The 18,376-nt window shown below is 44.2% G+C and overlaps 1 protein-coding gene across 3 annotated transcripts in view; it reads right to left on the bottom strand.

Moving 5' to 3' along the window:
* Positions 1–18,376, bottom strand: part of SELE (selectin E) — a 42,703-nt gene that overhangs the window by 16,778 nt on the left and 7,549 nt on the right. For all 3 annotated transcript variants that reach the window (XM_089780620.1, XM_089780619.1, XM_075936977.2), the window contains exon 3: positions 1,783–1,894. The gene's annotated coding sequence lies outside the window, so the exon portion shown is untranslated. The remainder of the gene's footprint in view (positions 1–1,782; positions 1,895–18,376) is intronic.

The raw sequence follows: 18,376 nt of genomic DNA on the forward strand, positions 1-18,376 counted from the left end.
CAAGAATAACGATGAGTTGAAGTATGCCCTTCCTGATCATTTACTATTATGTATACAGAGACACAGACCCAGCCAGAAGGGATGCAATACTCTTTAAAGTCAGTGAAAAAATTAAACAAAAAGTATATATTTTTTCTAACAGTTTTTATGAGCTTCCTACATGGGCAAGGCGCCTAGTGGAAAATTTGATTAGAACAATGCTATTGTTGGTGGACTTACAAGAAGGAAAGAAACTTCAGGAAGGTGTAGACTTGTTAGTTTAACATATCCTTTCCTGCACAGTGGCAGGCCAGACCCCTTGTCTGCAGCCCGAAGCAGGAAAAATATCCCTGTGGCATACAAAAGCCCCTCTCGGGCTGTTTGCTTTGGCTGAATCAACTGCCTCTTTTCGTAACTCCAGGCAATCTGTTTCTGTATATGGCCCACAGAGGACTATTATTAGACCTACTCCTCAAATCATTTCTCTCGCCTCCTTATTTTGTTTTGATCTCAATTTCATATCACAGAAAATCAAACCAACAATAGAAACTTTTTGACAAATCAGAGATGTCAAGGACCTGTGGATCAGGGGTAACATTTTCTAAAACCCCAGAGTGTTTTAGGAAGAGCCAAAGTCCCGTTTTCAAAAGAAACTTACAGACTCATTGACCGTCCGTGAGACTGGGGCTGCTAAGTGTGTACGTTAGTTTTGAAAATGAGACTTCATCTCCTAAATCACTTTGGTGCTTTCTGAACACTCTCCCTCTGGCCTGGTAGGTTTGCTGGAATCCCTGACATTAGTGGCAGAAAAGCCGTTCGGCTTGCCCGTGGCTGAGTATATGTGACTAATTCCTGACTTGTTCTTTCAGTTCTTTTTCCTTTGCCCCCTAATTTGGGACTATAATAAACCACTTTTCTTTGGCAATAAAGAACTAGGGCCTGATATTTCACTCCATTATGGCAGCTTTACACAGGTGAAATTCGGCTGAAAGAGACGGAGCAACACACTGGCATAAAACTGGAGAACTGGGCCCCTGACATGGAGGGTAGGGGCTTCGCTGCTCCACTGTGCAGTAGTGCATGCTGTGGGGTGAGATTTCTAATGCGCACCAACGTGTTGCACATGAATAGGTCTAAGTGGACCCCGTGTACACTTTAATGTAAAGCTGGAACCAGTGCTGTGTTAAACCATACAGTGCGGCCCAGCAAGGCCTACCTGGACCAATTAATGCCTAACACATTAGCGCCCATTAGAAATCACACCCCTGCAGCACACATTGCACCCCCCCCCCCACCTATCTACACAAGCCCTACATATCTTGAGCTTAGTTTTTAGAAGTGCTGAACTCCTGCAGTTCCCGTGGACTTCAATGCTTCATTTCCACAAAGTGAAATCCTGGCTCTGTTGAAGCCAATGACAAAACTCGCATTGATGTTTATCAGGCTTAGATTTCACCCCCTGTGTCTAAGCAGAGGAGGGACAAATTGCCATCGATTAATTAAACACAGACACCTAACACGTTATAGATCTACCTCACTGTGGGTATGTCTACACTACCACCCTAGTTCGAACTAGGGTGGTAATGTAGGCAACTGGAGTTGCAAATGAAGCCCGGGATTTGAATTTCCCGGGCTTCATTTGCATAAAGCCGGGCGCCGCCATTTTTAAATGTCCGCTAGTGCGGACTCGGTGCCGCGCAGCTACACGCGGCACGGACTAGGTAGTTCGGACTAGGCTTCTTATCTGCTGCCCTGTGACCATTCAGAGACCCATATGTTAATTTAGAAATAAAATCCCATTACCTTAATAATCATTCATTGCGTATTTCCAGGCCAGCACAATCTGCCCCCTCTTTGGGTGACCCATGTGTGCTTGGTGTGTTGTTCTGTCCCCCTCTAGTGACACCTAGATCACCTAGAAATTAATGAGTAGCAGGTTTTAAACTAATAAGCGAAAGTTCTTCTTCACACAGCGCATAGTCAACCTGTGGAACTCCTTGCCAGAGGAGGCTGTGAAGGCTAGAACTATAACAGAGTTTAAAGAGAAGCTAGATAAATTCATCGAGGTTAGGTCCATAAAAGGCTATTAGCCAGGGGGTAGGAATGGTGTCTCTGGCCTCTGTTTGTCCGGGGTACCTGGTGCTAGCCACTGTCGGCAGACAGGCTACTGGGCTAGATGGACCTTTGGTCTGACCCAGTACGACCGTTCTTATGTTCTTAAACTCATGAGCCTGCTACAGCCTTAGCTAAGTGGTATGTAGTGTTTTGCTTGTGCAGTAAAAGCTCACACATTAAGACCACAGGTCGATCCCGCCCTGCCAACAACCAGGGTCTGTTATTATTACATTTGCATTGCTCAAGCTGCACAAGATAGCCAGGTTGTGGCTGTAAAAGTCTGACAGTGAATTCTTCCACTGGAAGGGAATGATCTGGTGGCATAAACCTTGTTTGCACTCCTGCACCAGCTACCCCCAAGCTGGCAGCCAGGGCACGCCATGGAAAAGTGGGTACTGAGCAGAGTTCTGCTTAGGCCCTTTTGCTGGTGGAGGGCTGGTTTTAAGAGGCGAGACTGCCACAGAATCAAGGAGCCACCGGCTTCCTGATGCCCCCTACCCTTCCCTGCACCGAGCAGGACTCAGAGTTGGAGGCGTGAGCTGTCTCTGTCCTCGTAGAGAAGGAATTCCCAGGAATCTCCGTGCAAATAGGGGGAAAGGAAGGCAGCAGCCTGAAGATGTTTCCTGTTTGGTGAGTTTCAGCATAACCTTTAACATTATTACTTTGAAGGGTTCCTTTTGTTTTTAAAAGGGGGAAAAAAATGGAAAACTGGTGCTGGCACTTTCCCCGGAGATCTTTCCTGCAAACAGAGAGGGAGGGCTTCTGAGAGACAGTGTGTCATCCCACTTCGCATTTCACTGGGAAAAGCAAAGAGGGGCATGAAAACAATCCGACTGAAGGAATTTTTCTGGTTGTGCAAGACAGTCTCCAGTCTGTCTGGCTCGAGGCACTAAATGCATGAAATAATTGGTCACCCTTTCTAGTGCCCGGAATTCTCTGCCTGGTGACACCTTGGGTGACTCAGACAAGAGTCTGACTCCTCCGAAGAGATAGTAATAGACACCCCCGCACCAACCTGAGACCAGGGTTCATCCTCGCTGGAGACCTTGGAGTCCTCTAGGCGGCTGCAGTAGGCTGAACAAAGGAGCAGAGGAAATGTACTTGGCAAAAGGACAGGGGCTTACTAACATCTTTTTAAATCAAAGCTGGCTGCTACCACTAGATTTACCTGCATCTCCTCAGATACTGGTGATCACAGCTCCCCTTGTGTCAGCCGACAGTCAGGGCAGTGTGTGTGTCTGTGTGTGTGTGTTACCGAGAAAAGGTTTAGCGTCTGTGTCTTTACCACTAGGACCGGGGTCCCGTAGCAGAGGGCAGCCAACAGGCTGACAGATGCCCCAAGTTTATAGGGAGAGCTTATTACATCTCAGATTTCAACTGCTAGGATACAGGATCCCTGTGCAGCAGGCAGTCTAGGGAAGACTGAGAGATGCCCCAACGGATCTGTCCCCTGGAAGGGACATGATCCAAAATGCCCAAGTTCTTCCGATACCTGTCCCTTATGACCGGCTGAAGTTCTTTTAAATTGTGCTTGGTTCTGTTACAGCCACTGAAGGAGTCAGGTTAAAGCTTAAGCAGTTACAGGTTTATTAAAGAAGCTTATAAATCATATGGTTACAATGGCTATTGCTCTATTTCTTAACTGCTAGCAAATATAGATCTTAAAAATGGTTACAAAGAAATAAAGATAGAAAATAGAAATAATGGTACCAAGTGACAGCTTAATCTTTAAAGAGCTCTAAGTCTATGTGCACACTTAAGACAAAGGACCACATCCAGGTACAATTTTTACCCTCTTCTGTGCCTCTCGACTCCAGCGTGTCAGGCCAGGGCCGGTCCCTCAATTCCTAGGAAAGACGAATACGAGGTGGGCGTCCCCGTGCAACCTCGGGAGGTCAATCACCTAACCCGACCAGCAGATAGATGGTAGATTGACACTCAGAGTAAATGTGCTGCTGGACCCATCTTTATACCCATAGGGGCCCGTATCCTCTTTCTTATCTAAGATGCCAAATTGTACTGGTTTGTCTTTGTGGCACCAGTTCTTACAAGCGAGTTTCAATTTAATTTACACTTGCAAGAGAGATAACTAAATTGTGAGTACTGGACATTTTTTTTTACTGGGCGGGAGATTCCTCCCCCCGCGGATGGCTGTGTGTTCGTATCAATATGGGTTTCAGTCAACGGCACTCCTTGGCAGCCTCATGGTCAGCAATTGGCGTATCTCTGTTTACAGCCATTCAGGGTCACTGAGCCTGCATATCTGGGCCTCCTGTTCAAGGCTTTTACTGCTCTGTGTGCCCTGCATGCTCCAGGCAAGCAAAGATGGTTGTTACAGCAGGGTTCCTGTCTGGCTACACCTTGGTCGGGACCCGCGATCCACAGCCAGTAGGTGCTGTGATGCCCGTACCTGTGGAGGCACAAGTAAATATGGCAGTGTTCAGCCTGCCTGAGACCAACCCTGGCATACCAGACCACGGGATTTACCCAACCCCATTTTAAATAAAAGATTGTACTTCTGGATACGCGCCAGGTGCCATCTGCTCTGCGGCAAATAGGATCTTAATTCTGTGACTAGATCTCTTTTTTCTCTCTCTACCTCCACCGATGAGAATTCCAGATCCAATCTGAGTCCTGGACCACCTCTAAAAGATCTTTAGTAGGATGCAGTTTGGGTTCTAACAGGCCATCTTCCTACCAAAGCAGCCATGATCCCTGGGAACTTGGCAACTTTCAAGGCCAGGGTAAAACTGGAAGGAGTCAATGGCTGAAATGTGCTTGTGCTGGGCCATAAACCATGGAACTGGTCCCTACCAGAAGAGCTCAGAAGGAGCATATGCCTCACCATGCTGAGAAACACGTATCTGATCCATTTCTGCATGCAGCGTGTCCCCAAAGAGAATACCAAGCATCTCAGAAAAAGAAAAGGGACACTATCTACTAAATATAAAATAAAAGAAGAAGAAAAAAATCTGCCCCAGAAAGCAAGAGCTGCTGATCACAGCTATATGCATGTTAGGCTGGATACAGTAGTAGATGATCTAGAGATGATCTAGATGTCTAGAGAACATGACCTAGAAGGAAAACTGAAAGAATTGGGCTTGTTTAGTTTGGAAAGGAGAAGACCGAGAGGGGACATGATAGAAGTTTTCAGGTATCTAAAAGAGTGTCACAAAGAAAAGGGAGAAAAATTGTTCTCCTTAGCCTCTGAGAATAGGACAAGAAGCAATGGGCTTAAACTGCAGCAAGGGAGGTTTAGGTTGGACATTAGGAAAAAGTTCCTACCTGTCAGGGTGGTTAAACCCTGGAATAAATTGCCCAAGGAGGTTGTGGTATCTCCATCTGTGGAGATATTTAAGAGTAGGTTAGATAAATGTCTATCAGGGATGGTCTAGACAGTACTGGGTCCTGCCATGAGGGCAGCGGACTGGATTTGATGACCTCTTGAGGTCCTTTCCAGTCCTAGTATTCTATGGTTCTATCCCCTGCAAAGTTACAGGGAGAAGAATTCACACCCATACTACACTGCATCCCTATGCAAAAGCATATTCAGGCAGGATATAATTCTGAGTCCTGGACCACACATCTGATACCCAGAGTTCTCCGTTCTTCAGCTTATACAAGCGGAGGGACTCCTCCTCCTCCTGCTCTTCCACCCGCTCTCTCTATGTAGGCATATCTTCAGATCACTTGGGAAGATCGGATGTGCCGGAATGGATTCAGATTTCCTTGGCCTTTCTGCTCTGGGATGGGCAGACCTGTCAGTTTACTCCCTTCTGTGGCAGAGAAGTGCTCCTAGAGAGAGAAGCTTTCTGAGAACCTCACAGGAGAAGGCTGCAATCTGGGAACCTATCCAAGCTGACTGATGACTACAGTTGGCCAGTAGCATAACCCTGGTCTAGGACAGGAGGTGGGGGTCTCCTGGCTTAAGGTGAGCAAGACACTGAATTAGCCCAAGACCTGTGGGTCTAATGAGGACTAGTTTTCTTTGTACTCTGAAAAACAAGCTAATAAATGAGACCCGGCAAAGGAGGCATCTTGTTCATAGTTGCCACGTGAGAAACAAGATTTTTGCAGGGTCCACTACAGTGTCATTGATTGGAAAGGTTATTTTTTGATCCTGGAGGACAACACATTTTTATGAGCTTGTGAGAAGGTTCTTGGACACATTTCAGAGATATCTGCATAGCCAGAAGGTTGTGAACACCTTTCAAATCATCCAGATGTGATGGGATAGCTGGAATTACGGCCTCATCTGGAGATAAGGAAAAAATCATGGGACCCAGTATATCACACGGGTGAGCTACATCCTCTTCATTTGGTTCCTCGGGTTGAGGCTTGAGGTTGTTGAACAGGAGCCGCTTGTGTAGCCCTCGCTGGAAAGGATCTTTCATGGCCAGGTGATCGCCCACAATAATGTTCCAGCCTGCACATAGGCCCCAAGGATTCCAAAATGGCGGAATTCCTAGGCTGACTATCTCTGTAAAGTTTCCCTCCGGAGGAGTATCTGGAATCTCTACCCAATGCAAAAGATGTAGGAAGGCTGCTCTTGGAGAATACAAATTTATGAGATTCCCACACATTGCCTTGAGATGATGAAGAAGATGAACAAGAACATTCCCCATTCAATGGTGAAGCAGAGAAAACAAGCTGACGTTTACCCCAGAAAAGACTGAAGGGTGGGGCTCCTAGATGTACCCAGTACAGCAGATAAAGCTGGTCTCATTATTTAAGATGTCTCATTGATAAGTCACAGAAAGCAATGGAGACTTAGACTCTTGCAACACCTGTAGGTCTCCTAGTTCCATATATCTTGTCAGTATTAAAAGGTAGAGGCAGGGCAAATAGAGGAGCCAGAGCTGTGAAGAGTGGCGTCAACAGTGTTGATTCAATTGGTACTGATACATCTGGGAGTGGAGACACAGTACCAACATGTCATGGTACCAATATGGTAGGTACCAACATGACTGTTACTAAAAGAGCCGTAACTATAGTCTCACTGGGACATGAAATCTCTTGACTCAACAGTGCAGGGAAACAAAACTTTTTTTAGAGCAGATCTTCTGCGGGGACAGCTTTTAATTTTCCCCAGTGTATTTTTCACAGCTTCTCAGAACGCTCTGTCAGACTTTCCTGAGGAAGCAGCTGGAGCCATAGATGATAGGACTGTGGAGCTTTCAGACCCTATGCTGATTGGCGCAGCATTGGAAACAGGAAGGTCTTGTACAGAGAGGTAAATGACATCACATTTCTGGCTCAGGGACCCATGCAGTAGAAACATCTTGAGACAGGCCTCTTTTGATTGTAAGGTCGTCTTGGGAAAGGATTACTACATGACATATGTACTGGTGGTGTGAGACTCTCCAAAACAGAAAAGGAATCTAGTATTCCCTTCTTTAATGGACACTGAGACGTCTCATGAGGGACAGTGCATCTCTGGAGAAGTCAGAATTGTTCATCTCTAAGACACCTGAGTCCCAGAGAGTCAAAAATACAAAAAATTCCTCGGGAATTTGTCAAACATTGATTGTCAATGAGCAAACAAGTGACCCCACTCTATTTAAAACCTAAGCAGGTCCTGGAGAATGGACAGCAAACAGCTCTCTCTTGTAGCATGAGAAGGAACTGAGTGGTGGCTGGCATGACCCTTTTTATAGGCTCTCAGTGTGGAGTGCAAGAACACGCAGAATGCACGCATGACCGAGTATCTTCAGCTCTGCACGTTACCATTAGAACCAACATCCAAACACGAGAACGAGTTACACTGCAAAAAGTTCCCAGCACTGGTTTCAAACTGACACATCCACAATCTGTTATGGTGGTAGTTCAAATCCGTTGCCCAGATCTACATCCTTCTCAGGTCTTGGACCTGACTGATCTGACTTCTTTAAGTAAAGAAGGTACCCAAGACAGTTGGTTCTGATTCCACAAGTGGTAAGTCGTTCTTTGGAAAAGAGAAGAGCGGTTAATGTCTGAATCGCTCCATTTGTCCTCCACTTAAGACCCCTTCATTTTCTGCAAACAACAGGAAAACCAAACTCCCAATCCGTGCTGAAGGGGGCAATATTATATGCATATCTGATTAGTCTCATCTTATTGGCCACTTTCATGCTCAGCTTGAGTCTGCACCTCCCCTATGATGCTAATTCTAGTTATCCAGCCATTAGCCATTATCATCAGCTCCTATTCTCTATCTTCACTGAATGGGTGAACTTCCTCTCATGGAATTTACCAGCTTCGTGTTACAGGAAAAAAATGAGCGTGTGTTAAAAATACTTAGCAAAAAAATCATTAAACCATCAGCCAAAATATCCTCACATCTTGCGCCAGGTTGGCAAAGGGAATGTGAATAGAGTGTTTTCCTATTCGGGAATGCATTAACCTGATTATATTTCTCTACGGTTTGGCAGAATCCGCACCTCAGTGCTCTCTCTCCCGTAACGCAGGTAATTGTAAGTGCCTTTTGGAGTTCTACAGTCCAGAATTCTCCTGGTCTCCTGAACTAGAAGAAATCAAAACGAAATCATCCCAAGCTGGGCCATAAAAACCTCTAAGGGTGGAGAGTCTGCCTCTCTAGGTAACCCATTCCAGTGCTTCACCACCCTCCTAGGGAAATAGTTTCCCCTAATATTCAGCCTGGCTCTCCACTGCAAATTAAAACCATTGCTCCTTGTTCTGTCATCCACCACCATTGAGAACAGCCTCTCTCCATCTTCTTTGGAATCCCCCTTTAGCTAATTGAAAGCTGCCCATCAAATTCTCTCTCTTTCTTCCCTTCTGCAGACTAAATGTGCCTCAGCCCCCTAATCATTTTCACTACCCTCCTCTGGACTGTCTCCAATTTCTCCAAAACTCCAGATGTGGGGCCAAAACTCCAGATGTGGCCTCCTCAGAGCTGAAAAAGGGGAATAATCACGTCCCTCAATCTGCTGGCAAAGCGCCTACTAATGCAGCCCAATATGCCGTTAAGCTTCTTGGCAACAAGGGCACACTGCTGACTCACATTGAGCAAAATGATAATATTCATTTTGCTATAAAATGTTTCTGGGTTGCATCTATTTTTCACAGATGCCCTGAAACGAAAGGACTGCTCTGCTAATTGGCAAGTCAACTCCTTCTTTTTTTAGTCTCTCCCCACATGTCCCCTCCCAACATTTCAATTTGAATTGGCAGGAGCACCTGCCAATAGCTCACATTACAGTTTGACTCCTGGCTTCCATTAAAGGCCAAACTCATTTTCAGACGCCCCAACTAAACAAACTTGCCTTTCCTGATCCACTGTCACCCTTTGAAATGACTATCTCTGTGCTTGTTACTGAACCTAAACAGGCCTGTGGGAATTCTGTCAGTAACAGGCTCTTTAGGAAATGGACAACGTATATTCCCTTTGTAAGATTTAGCTACAGCATAATAATACTATACATTGTCTGAAGTCTGAAAAGCACAAATCAAAAAGATCAATGAGAAGTGTCATTAAAAACCCCTCCATTTTGATTGTCCAGGTCTTAAAAGAAAGGTAGTAGCATCTGGAGTGAAGAGCCAAAATTCCATCCTGATCTGCTATTCATAGCCAAGCCTGAATCGGAGACCTGTGTCAGCCAAATTAGAACAGAAATACTGTCACTATCCATGGAGCCTCGGCTAGCAGGACAAAACCACGCTTTGGATCGTTATTATTTGGGGGGGGAGGGAGTTTTGCATAGAGCCATGGTGCTTAATTTGTTCCAGGGCTGGGGCTCCTGCATGTCGCGGTTCAGAGATTCATAGCTCCACACTTCTGGGCTGGCTGCGTCCGTTATGAATGTAAAACAATTGCTCCAGACTCAACACCTAATAGCTTGTGCACCGGCACCTCTTTCATTACAACCTAAGCACTGTCACCACCCTAACAACACAGACACCAACTCCTTTTAATGGGAGCTCCCTACAGGAACATGGATGGGATGGAAAAGGGAATTCTTTTCCCACTGCTTTTTGCTGAACAGCAACAAGCAAACAAACAAAAAACCACCCTCACCAAACCAAACCAAACCAAAAACAAACCAACAAAACCCCAGTGGACACGCTACAGAATAGCTCTTCCCTGCCGACTCCCTGCCCCCCGTGTCCACTCTCCTATCACGTCCCCCTGAACAGCAGCCCCTTACTTTGCATAATATAGAAAACAGTCCTTTTCCCGGGGCTTCTGGCTTTCCTGGCATAACCAAACCCTAACCTTGCTTTAAGTTAGAAGAGGAAGCTGCATACCAAATTTGGTGGCCTTACCTCTTACCATTTAGGAGGATTTGTTGAACAAACAGACTCGCAGACAGACAGACACACACACACACACACACACACACACTCTAAAATATATATATATTTAGTGTTGTTCTAAGCCAACGGTTGTTTTGGGGTTGTTGTTGTTTTGTTTTGTGTTTTTTTGCAGTCCCCTGTTCTCTGTTTCAATGGGGCTCCAAGGTATAAAACTGGAGTATTGCAGTCCTGAATTAGGTGCTCTATAAAAACAGACTCATTTTATTTTATTTAATTATGTGTTATAGATGAACCATATATTTAGAGCCACATAGTTTGCATATACATAGCTGACTACTAGGTTCTGATCTTTTACTTCATTATATTAGTTTTATGCCATTGTAGCTGAATGGATTTCTAAATACTATGATTCTATACTAAACATCTATGTCCTTCTATTAGGGTGTGTCTAGACTACAGGGTTTTGTCGACAAAAGTGGACTTTTGTCAACAAAACTATACCTGCGTCCACACTACCGCTGAGTTCTGTCGACATAACGTCGACAGAACTCAGCAGTTTTGTCGACGCTGGTAAACCTCATTTTACGAGGCATAACGCCTTCTGTCGACAGAGTTTCTGTCGACAGAAGGTGTTATTGCATGTAAACTGTCCTTTGTGTCCACACTACCATGTCGACAAAGCAGCTTCCTTTGTCGACAGAACTCAATGTAGTCTAGACGCTCTTTGTCAACAGAAGTTTTGTCGACAGTATCTGTCGACAAAACTTCTGTCGACAGAAGCCTGTAGTCTAGATGTACCCTTACAGGCATTCACTCTTGGAATAGAATCTTTTTCCCCCTCAGAATGTTTATCTTCAGTTGATGCGGCCAAAATATGTTAATAACTCTGGACAATAAAATGGCAATACTGCTATTATTTACATGCTGGTTGCATTATATTACCAAATGCTACAAAGACCTGAGGAAATGAACACTTGAGAAAAAGAAACTGTTTAGTTTTCATTCATTGGGCTGTTTGCCGTAGTGAGGTTATAAGACACCACATTGCTACATAATTATGTGTCCTTTGACTGATAAGGCAAGTAGGGGATATATCTCTTAGAGCAGGAGAAGGAGGGGCGTTCCAATCAGATATCCTGAGAGAGGCAATATGTCCACTGTGATAACTAAAAAAAGAAGTTGGCATGCGTAGTTCTAGGGAAAGATCTGGAAAGAATTCACAGAATGGTAAAAATGTAAACCAGTTTGCCTTTATAATGCTCATTTTCTGAGGAAAACGGAACAAACTTTGGAAAGCGACTATGAACAGGAAATGATGTGAAAAGAGAATTCTGACTTGACTCTACAGCCGCCTTGCGCAGGTGTATCTCATCACCGTACAGAGAACACTGGGCCCCCAGATCACCAGGCTATGGATTAACCGCCTAGCCTCTGTGATCGGCTCTGTCATTGGACTCAGTGCTGAGCCTGCCAACTCAGAAGCTGCTCTCAGCTGCTGCAAATTCCCAGTGGTTTTTCTGATGTACAAATGTGCACAATAGAACTGCCCCAAGAACCACCAATTCACTGCTTACTGAATGAGCAAATTACAACTCAGTTTTAAGGAGACCATCAAAAGTCAATTCATCATGTGGACTTGAGTTTCAGACGCACAAGAATATTATTTTTCTTATAAAACAGCCCTTACAAAAGGGGATATCTAATGGCTTAATGAAAGTGCTTCCTGTTAGTATAATTACCCCACTGTAACAAAAGAAATCAGCAAATAATTTTAATATGAAAAACTACACAGCAAGGAGTGCAGTACAATGGATAAGGTTATTGTTTGGTTTTCAGGGTGTCTAGTCTGTCCCCTTTGAGAGTAGTAGGGACGGTGGGAGAGTCAACCTTTGCTTTCACCCCCTCTGTGTCCCAACCTCCTGCCACAGCCCAGAACCCCCACCTGCATCTTAAGCCCTTCATTTCTGGCCCCACTGCTGAGGCTAGAGGAATCCATCAGCTTCTGTAGCACTGCCTCCATGGGTCTTTGTGTGCTCCATCACAGAAAAAACTTTCCCACTGCTGCTTTAAAGGCAGACATGCTTGAAAGAAACATAAAGATAAAACGCTTTCTAAACTTCACAAATTAGACTTGATTCAAGATGAAGTCTCTTGCCACATGTTTCAGTGCACAGCTGACAATACTCTTGGGCCAGGATTTGCTCCCAAAGTCCATAGGGATTTTTTTGTCTTCTTAAGTAGAAAAGAGAGATGAACAGAAAGAGATAACTTGGGGTGCTTTTGCCCCCCACTTTTATAGTTCAGTCACCTTTTGAAATGCATTTTCCTGAGAGTGAAACTGAGATAAAGTTCTTTCCAGCTGCGACCAAGGAGACATGGAGTCTGGTGGGGGAGAGGTTTTATGCTGTTGTTTGCTAAAACAGCGATCTGATTGTTCCTGTCCTCCTTCCTTGCCAACATTGATGGGTGATGGTTCATCAGTTTTGCTGACATCTGGCCAGAAGCATCAACTTTGTCTTTGAGAAAGATTTACCCATTATCAGACTTCTCTGGTAGACACACTTCAGTTATGATTTCAGTTTACACTCAGAACTTTACATATAAAATTGATACATTCATTTCACTATGATATTATTGACCAGCAAAGTAGTACAGGTTGAACCTCTCTTGTCCAGAATTCGCTGGTCCAGAAACAGTTAGTTAGCCAGATGTCCATTTTTCATGGGCAAAGCCAAGTTTCCCATGGCCCCATGAAGCTCTTTTACAGCCACCAGGCATAGCTCTCAGTGTTCTGTGCTGTTATTTAGCTCTAATTTACCCCTAAATGTCTTCTACGAGCCCAGTAAGCAGGGGAAGTGTTGGTAATGCTGCTAGACAATATCAACCTCCCGTAGTCCGGAAAACTCTCTCATTTAGAATAGGTTAGGTCCCAAGGGTGCTGGACTAGAGAGGTTCAACCTGTAGTTTTCAAACAATACCTTATAAGGCATATTTTGTAGAACGTTCTTACAGTAGTGTGCAGGGTATTAATATGGAATGCATTCTATCACAGCGGGTGACTGTTATTTTAAGGGCCTGGGACCAGGAGCCCTGTAACGTGGGGTAGGGCGAGCCACCCCCCACCCTGTCAACTAGGACGAGTTCAGGAAAAGAAGTGTCTATTCTGCATTTTCCTTCAGAAGAGGGGACGATTGCTATCTGCTGACCTATATCAGCCGAAGCAAAAAGCAGGCCAGACGAGTGGAGATTGTTTAGAGCCGCAATCAACTTGAACGAACTTAGTGCAAAGAAGGGCTGTGGGACTCCTGGGTCAAGCAGAGGACATTGACATAAACCAGCAGACAGGCACTAGAAGGAGGGCTGTGAGACTCGGGAACGAAAGAGAAGAGGGGTTGAGCCCATCGGGCTAAAAGAGCTCTATTTGGGAAAAGACAAAATAAATCAATCCCTAATTAAAACTTATTGGAAGTATTCTGGCCTGAGTGTAAATTATTGCAAAGGACTAAGAAGGAACTGAAGGCAAGATGCTGTGGGCACAAGGTAGGATCTGATGTGTGCCGTACATTACACTCATGGTGCTCCGGTGTATGGGATATCTGCACGACTTGCATCATGTGCCTTTGCACCAAAGATTGATGTCTGTTCAGGATAACAGTATCCACTTCCAGACAAAACTTCCACAGAGTACTCAATGGTTATGTGGCATTTTTTGTCCTATAGTGGCTTAGGAGTCTGCTTTTTTATGACCTCTAAAAGAGGGGTTAGCCTGTAAAGGACTATATTTTTAGATCCAGAGGCCTTGCCAGCCTGACCAAGGGTTAAACTAGCTGTCATTTCAAGAAGCGCATCCTGAGTTAAGGCTGGCATAAGTCGACTTCCCTGCTTAGCGCGGATTTGACTTGTTTGATGGAGTGAATTGCAGAAATAAAACTCTGACTTTATGTTCATGTTGGGTATCAGAGCCTATTGACTTCTATGGTGTTTTCATCAGGATCTTTGGCTACGTCTACACTGGCCCCTTTTCCGAAAGGGGCATGTTAATTTCACAGGTCGTAATAGGGAAATCCGCGGGGGATTTAAATATCCCCCGCGGCATTTAAATAAAAATGTCCGCCGCTTTTTTACGGCTTTTAGAAAAGCCAGAAAAGAGCGTCTACACTGGCCCCGATCCTCTGGAAAAAAAGCCCTTTTCCGGATGGTCTTATTCCTACTTTTCCGGAGGATCGGGGCCAGTGTAGACGCTCTTTTCCAGCTTTTCTAAAAGCCAGAAAAAAGCGGCGGACATTTTTATTTAAATGCCGCGGGGGATATTTAAATCCCCCGCGGATTTCCCTATTACGACCTGTGAAATTAACATGCCCCTTTGGGAAAAGGGGCCAGTGTAGACGTAGCCTTTGTGTTTGAATCTAGGGTACAGCTACACTGCACAGCTATGTCAAAATAAGCTATTCTGGAATAGTTATTCCGAAATAGCTTATTTCAAAATAGGACGTCTACACTGCATGGAAGCCTCAAAATTAGTCTGAGGCAGGCTTCCTTAATGTAGACGTGCTATCTCGATTTAGAGCCCCAGGAGGCACTGGGAGGAATACCTTAGAATGGCCCTGTGAGGGGCTATTTTGAAATAGCAGAAGTGGAGCATCTACACACGCCTTATTTCAAAATAGCTATTTTGGACTAGGCATTATTCCTCGAAGAATGAGGTTTACAGATTTCGGAATAAGCCATCTGTTATTTCAAATTATTTCGAAATGACGGAATGGCTGTGTAGACGCTCGCATTGTTATTTTGAAATAACACTAGTTATCTTGAAATAACGGTGCAGTGTAGATGCACCCCTAAAGACTAAACTTATACAGCGTGAGGGACACAATTAAAAAAAAGCTGGCCATCACCCTCAGCTTCATGCACTTAATCAGTGAGGATTCCGCTTTTCCATGTTACTGGCTAAGGAACTGCTTCTGCTGTTACCTAGTATCAGCTTTAATGTTTCCTTTCCTTTGTAGAAAAAGTACATTTAGGTGATACTGTGAAGTAGGCGACAGTCGCTTGGGCAATGCAATTTCTGGTCTGCTGAGGAAATTCAGTTGAACAACCTGGCACTGTCAGTGATGAGTAAACATATCCCATCTACAAAGAGGGTGCAGCTTGGAAATTCCCTCAACAAAGTCCTATTTATTTGTCTTGGGCAAAATATATCTCAGCCCTTGCTCCATCCGCTTTGTGCTCCCTGAGGGGGTCTGGAAGAGACATAAAATGACCACAAATGGCCAGATGAAAATTCTCCCAGAAAAGGGGAATTCTTCATTGGCATAACACCAGAAGACTGTGCCTGTGCCAACTGACCCCACCACATATTGGTATGGGTAGCTATGTCAAGTGTACAGAGGCGTGAGGACAGAACAGAGCTCCGTGATGCTAAATAATTCTTAACTCACAATCCAAGAGAGCTGCCTAATGACTGCTCTAATGTTCATCAGGGCTAGATTGGGAGGACCTCTCCTTTGTCAAGCATGAGATGGTGCAAGGAACCTGGCCACTCATTTAAAATATCCTGTATCTGTCATAATGCGCACATTACAGCTATATGTTTTATGAATTCTTATAGCTGACACTTTTGGGCCTTCTTCCCCACTCCACCACACTGTTTTGTTGTCCCTTTCAACGTTTCATGTCTGAAATTAGGTTCCTCGTTTTTTCTGCAGGAGAGGCCAGGGCCATATTGTCTGGTGGGGACACTCTACTGATTTCAAAAGAGTTATGTCAGGAAAAATTTTTGCCTTATGCCCTTTTATCTGTACTGTGAGACACCTATCATACTTGGGGGAACAGTACAGTTAATTCATAAACGAGGAGGTAACTTTGGAGGAGGAATGAGGGTGGGCCCCCTTTTCTAGTGGTGCCAAAGGCAACCACAAGAGGTATAATGAATTGCTGTTGGAAATCTGAGACTTCTCTCTCTAATTACCTGACTTGTACCCACAATGGAGTCGCCAGAAGCACAGGTCCTGCATTATACTCACAATTCAATAGCAAGCCCCAAAGTAAAGTGGAATTCCATGGACTGAGAACATTCAGTCTGAACGTCACTGAGAAACTATGAACTGAGGATGCCACAATGCTGCAAGGATTCCCTATTCAAATTGCAGATTCCCTATTCAACTAAGAATGCTTTCACTGACAGAATGATTAATTTACACAAAAATCTGCCATGACTAAAGCCCTTTTTTCCTCTTACTGAGCACATTGGTTGTGACAATTCCATATTTCCATTCAGTGCCCTGTGTTGTAGAATGGGATCTTCTCAACGGCCCCCTTATAAATTGAGAGACCCTGTCCTCAGAGGCAGTGTGTTCATATGTAAAAATGACATTACTGGCATCAGGTGCTGCTTTATGCTGTTTCTCTCAGACATCAGCTGTGAAACCCCAAAAAAGTTTGAAACCAAGCTAACCCTTAACAGTATACCTAATTTAGAAGTGTCTTGCCAGAGAACTGTATAATCCTATTATTTCAACCCTTGTCCATTCTTCCTCTTTTCTCTAGGATACTTTCTTAACGTGCCATGCCTGAGTTTAGACAGTAAGTTCTCCCCAGCAATGTCCATCTTCACTTATTTCTGTGAAGAAACTAGAATACATTGGAGCACCCTGAGCTCATAAACAAGACCAGATTCTCAATGGCATTTAATCAGTAGGCAAGTAAATGATAATGATAAATACCTTATATAACATATTTACAATTGTATCTCTACATTAGAACTCACTCAATCAAGTTCACTATCTAGGGGTACCTAATTCTTTTTTTCCATCCTATTTGCATGGCTACACATTAAACATTTTAAACGGTTCTTTTAATTCTTGTATGTTGTTAATATATTTGGTTCAAAAAGATCTCCTGTCCCATGTGGTTGAAAACAGGTCTTTTGTTACGCTGATCATGCCTACAGCACAAAACTATACCGTCTGTGAACAACTGAGTTAGTTGATGTAGGAAAAACTTAAAAAACAACAAATAGATTAGTAGCACCTTAAAGACTAATAAAATAATGTAGATGGTATCGTGAGCTTTCGTGGGTGCAATCCATGAAATGGCTTCAGATGAGACCAGTCATCTGAAGTGGGTTGCGCCCATGAAAGCTCATGATACCATCTACATGTTTTGTTAGTCTTTAAGGTGCTACCAGTCTATTTGTTTTTTAAGTTTTTTCTGTTATAGACTAACTGGGCTACCCCTCTAAAGATGGTGTAGTAAGTTGAGGATCAGTAACATGGAGTCAGCAGGCCTGAATAAAGGCCTGTAACATAAAAACAGCAACAGGCCTGAAATCTAGTGAGCAAGCCTTTGGTTCAGTAACACAGCAGCCAAGAAAGAGGCCCTATTGATAATTGTGTGATTATGTAAGTTAGGTTGAGCATGGAAGGACATAGGGAGGCACCGAGTACAGATTGTAAGCCAAAGGGGAGTAGAGGAACATCTTAGTACGAAATGTCTTGGTACCAAAGACTCTGCAAAAACTAAGGTACATACCAACCTAGGTTCAGGACTGGGTCGAAGTTGACAGCATGAAGGACAGTAAGTAAGATCCCCTCCTGTAAGGTGAGGGGTGGTAACTATACAACAGAGGATGGCAATCCGGTACATAAAGGAGTGATGTAAATTGTTTGTACATGTCTATAAAAGGGCACCGCAAAGGGTGAGCGTCGACTGATTCTGGTTGGGGGGGTGCTTTATGCATTTATGTAGGCAGGGATGTTATCAACGCTTACAGACTGCACAGTGGCTTAGTGTTGAGACTTTCTGCTGACAACTGTTAATGCATAGCATTTGGCAATAAACCTGCTCGATTGGTTTCATTCTTGCCTGAATCTGTCACTTCCAAGGGCTCTCAGAGATCTACTGTGTTGACCCAAGTGCACAGAGTTTAACGGTCTAGATAAAGGGAGTACACGCAAACAGCTGAGAGTTTATCACCACCGATGGAGTAGAGGACCTGTCAGGAACGCACCAGGACAACCCCAAAACC

The sequence above is a fragment of the Pelodiscus sinensis genome, chromosome 9, assembly GCF_052426305.1.
Source record: "Pelodiscus sinensis isolate ZL-2025 chromosome 9, ASM5242630v1, whole genome shotgun sequence".
NCBI classification, from domain to species: domain Eukaryota; kingdom Metazoa; phylum Chordata; order Testudines; family Trionychidae; genus Pelodiscus; species Pelodiscus sinensis.